This window comes from Salmo salar, chromosome 08 (assembly GCF_965601325.2).
Source record: "Salmo salar chromosome 08, fSalSal1, whole genome shotgun sequence".
Lineage (NCBI taxonomy): Eukaryota > Metazoa > Chordata > Actinopteri > Salmoniformes > Salmonidae > Salmo > Salmo salar.
This window is the reverse complement of record NC_138298.1, coordinates 430001-435000: the sequence shown is the minus strand read 5'-3', so window position 1 is coordinate 435000 and position 5000 is coordinate 430001.

Here is a 5000-nt window from a genome sequence, read left to right as displayed (position 1 = left end):
TTCCTTTCATAATGTCCTAAATTCCTTCTTTGTCTTACAGCGTATCTAGCATGGCTAAGAACAAAATTCATCAAATTAATATTAAAAACTTTGCTTTTTCCATTTATACCAAATAGAAACAACCTCCTCCACTCAACCCCATTTACAATATCTTCTCCCCAATGTTGTTCTAAAAGCCCCTTTATAAACTCATGAAACCCTTGTAATCTACTACATTCAATAAAAAAGTGCATAAAATTTTCCGCCTCCGTACCACAAATATCACATTCTCTTTTAATGTCTCTATTTATTTGATGTAAAACCACGTTCGTAAAAATCCTATTATGTTTCAATTTAAAATCATTATCTTCACATTCTATAGAATTATATTTTACATTGACATTCTTCCATATTGATTTTACATCTATATTTACAAATACCCTAGACCACACTTTTTCTGAAGCAGGAGCTTTTATCTCTCTTAAAATACATTTTTCATAAATCTTTTTAACTTTCAAACCTGATAAAACATGTTTCTCCCCATTACTTTCATAATATAAAACCGGTAAACCCTTAGCTCTCTCAACCACCTCTGTATTTATTAAAAGCACCCATTCTTCAGGAATACACCCTAAAATTCTCTTATACATATTATCTACTGTAGTTTTGCTCATTTCATCTTCCACTTCACAAACATTATCATAAATCGCTTGTACAGGAAGAAAACCTGGAATGACCTCGTATAAAATATCCCCAATCTGTCTCATCCCAGCCCTCATAAAATATTTACAAAACAACATCTTATTATTATATTGTATCTTGGGATTTAAGAAAATTGGCTGATTTAAAATATTGTCTAAAATGGTACACTCATAATAAATATTTGGTAAAAACTCCCCCCAAGCCTCAAACACTTCTCTATAAAACAATGGTATATTAGCTAACATTTCTTTTCTCATACACATTAATAAACCATTTTCCCCCATCCTCCCAACCTCCTGCAAATACTCTTTAAAAAATCTTTTCCATCCATAATCTAGTTCACCATATAAATATTTTCGTACCATTTTAACTCTAATTGCTTTTTTCCTCACATTTAAATCTACCAACTTCAAACCCCCCTCCTCATAACCTGCAATCAAAGTTTTAAAAGAAATTTTCGCTCCTTTCCCATCCCATAAAAAATCAACTAAAATCGTATTCATTTCAGATAAAACCCATTCTGGTACATCTAAAACGTTCATTACATGAATAAAAATTGACATCAGCAAGGAATTTACAACAATTACTTTCCCTTTTAATTTCAAAGCCCTCCCCCTCCACATATTTACCACCTTCCTAACTTTGTTTATAACCCCACTCCATGTCAGATCCCTAGCTTCTTGTTCCTTCACCCCTAAAAACACACCTAACACCTTAAAATAATCATTTACCACCTTAAAAGGAAAAGTCCCCTCATTATTCTTCCCAACATACATTATTACTGACTTCTCCATATTCACTTTTGCTCCTGAGGCTTTCTCATATACTTTAAAACACTCCATCACCCTTTTAACACTACCCTCATCTCTAACTGTTATTGTTGTATCGTCTGCATATTGATGAATTAAACTAAAACCTCCTTGCGGAGTCTCTACACAATTTATAAAAAGATCTTTTTTAAGGTATGCCGCTAAGGGTTCTACCGATAAAACAAACAATAAAGCTGATAAAGGGCACCCCTGTCTCACTGATCTCTCAAGAATAAAAGAATCTGTTAAAACCCCATTACATTTAACCCTACTTTTAGCCTTTCTATATAATAATTTTATCCATCTTATAATTCCATTTCCAAACCCATACTTTTCCAGTACCCTAAACATAAAATCATGTTCCACCCTGTCAAAAGCTTTATTAAAATCTATACTTAAAACAATCCCCCCCATCTTGTCGTTATTCATTTTATTTATCACATCTCTAAGTGTAGTTATGGTATCTGCTATATCTCTTCCAGGCACACTATAATTTTGTGTAGGTGCTATAATATCATTTAAAACCATCTTCATCCTATTTGCCAGTATCTTAGCTAAAATCTTATAATCTGAGTTTAATAAACTAATTGGCCTATAATTTTCTAATTTCAATTTACTCCCCTTATTTTTATATAAAATCGATATCAGCCCTGTCACCATGGAATCTGAAACAGTATTATTGTCTTCCATATATTGATATACTTCTAATAAAATAGGTGCTAAAATACTTTCATACATTTTATAAAACTCTGCAATTAGTCCATCCACTCCAGGACTTTTATTTATTTGTAAACCCTTAATTGCATCTTTCACTTCATCCATTGTTATCTCCCTATCACACATTTGCTTATCCTCAACACCAATTTGCACATCCACACTACTTAAAATCTCTTTTACACACCCCTCATCCACCTCCCCTTTCTTAAATAAATCCTTATAAAAATTCTGTACTGTTTCTAATATCTCAACATAATCATTTACCACTTCACCCTTTACATTTTCAATCTCACTAATATATGATTTCGTCTGTTTAGTTTTCTCTAAACCAAGAAAAAACGACGTACATTTCTCCCCTTCTAAAACATATTTTGCCCTACTTCTTATAATTGCACCCTTACACTTATCTATTTCACATTTGCTCAATTTTTCTTTTAAATCTAAAAACTTTTCAATAGTATAATCAGGATCACTATCACATTTCTTCATTTCTTCATTCAATTTTGTTCTTAAATAATTTTCTGCTCTTGTCATCCTACTCCTCTTCTTCCTTGCATATCTAATACTAAAAACTTTTATTTTTTCTTTAACATTTTCCCACCACTTGCACTTATCATTCCCTTTTTGCTTATCCTCCATTTCATGTTCTATCAAAGATTTAAGTTGTTTCCCGTATTCCTCATCACCTAGATACCCTGCATTCATACACCATATTCCCCCCCCTTTCCTTTCCTTATCTAACCCCACCGAAAATGTTAACCCAGCATGATCACTAAAAGTTGTAAAAATATATTTAATATCCTTCATAAAATTCCTTGACCCTTCATTTACTAAAACCAAATCTATCCGTGTCTGTTTCAATTCCCCTAAAACCACCTGCCTTCTAGAAAATTCTCTCTTATTAGGATTCTCCTCCCTCCATATATCAATTAAATTGTTTTCAACCATCATCTTCCTTAAAACCCCCCTAGATACGTCACTTCTAAAAATAGCTCCCCTTGTCATATCTAGTCTATCCATTTTTACATTAAAATCCCCAACTAAAATACAGTTTCCCTTGCACCATTTCGCTAATTCTAAAAATAAATTCCTTCTCTCTATTTCATTATTCGGCGCATAAATATTTATAATCCTAAAAACCCTACTCATATATTCAAAATCTAAAATTAAAATCCTCCCATTATTATCATTATATATCTTCTTCACATTTTCTACTACATCCTTCCTTATTAAAATTGCAACCCCACATGAATTCCCCCTACCATTGTTTACATAAATAAAATCCCTCCATATTTTCTGAACTTCTAAAACACACATATTATCCCAGTGCGTCTCTTGAATACATAAAATATCAGAATTCTTTATGTGTACTATTCTATTAAATTTTCCTATTGTTCTCAACCCATTCGCATTTATCGACATTATTGTTACCATACTAATAAATAATAAAATTATAAAATATAATTTCATTATCCTCTACCTTTTATCCAGTTTCTTTCCTCTTCCACCCTTTCTCTCCCCCCCCTCCGCTGCTTTCCTCTTCCTGTATCCTCCTCTCATTCTTTCAAACTTTTCCCCATCATCCGAGTCCGATATCTCCTCCAAGTCCATTTCATCCAGCCAACTTTTCTTCTTTACACCCTCGTCCGTTGTGCTCCCCGTGTTCATCGCCGATTCTGGAATGCTCGTTGTGCTCCCCGCGTTCATCGCCGATTCTGGAATGTTCGTTGTGCTCCCCATGTTCTCCGCCGTTTCTGGAATGTTCATCTCCGTCTCTCGTGTAGTCGTCGTTGTGTTCCCCGTGTTCATACCCGTCTCCGTTATTGTCAATAAACTTAAAACCCTCTCCATTTCTTCACCCCCCGAGGTACTTGTTTGTGCTGTGCTTTCCCCCAAAACCCGTGAGTCCCCCGTGCTTCCCCCCAGTCCACTTCCCCTCTCCTCCTGAAAACTCCATCTTCTTATTTCCGAATCCATACTGCTCCCAATTTCATTAATCTTCTGGTCTTCCTTCTTCTCCCTTCTTCCTTCCTCTGTCTCTCCACCTTCCACCACATCCTCTCCTCCATCTTCTTCTCCTTCTTGCGACGATACAACTGCTTCCTCGAATAGTACTTGACTCCCCTCTCCCGTCATAACTTCTCCACAGTTGCACTCCGCCAATCTCTTTCTGCATCTTCCACAAACATTCCTTTCCTTCTCTCCGACACACTCTCTCGCATAATGGCCTTGATTGCCGCACTTGAAACACTTGAATTCAGGGCAATCTTTAACTATGTGCCCAGGTTGTATGCACAATCGACAAACTCTGACCTGCTTGTCATGGATCACCCTAAAGTATTCAGCTCCCTCCAGCGTCTCAATTTTTGTGGAATATGGCAATGATGTGACTTTTTCCGTAAATTTAACTTTACAGAACCTTGTTCCGTCAACCACCTCCGTTCCAGGCCAAACTCTCCTCCTTATCTCCGATACGGCCGTTACTCCCCAGCTTCTCAACTTGTCCAGTATAACTTTATCTTCTATATATACCGGTAGATTCATAAAAGACACCACCAATTCATTAATATTCACATCTCTCGCCAGTATCTTGTTGTCCTTTATCCGTATACCGTCCATTAGCCGTTCTTTACCTTTTCCGTTTCTCATCGTAATTTCATATTTCTTATCTCCTTTCATTCGGCATCCCACCACCTCTCCACACGTCTCCTTAATTGCTCGTAGTAATTCCATCGTCGTCACCTTTTCTTCTCCCACCAACTCAATTGCCACCGTGTATTCTTTTCCATATTT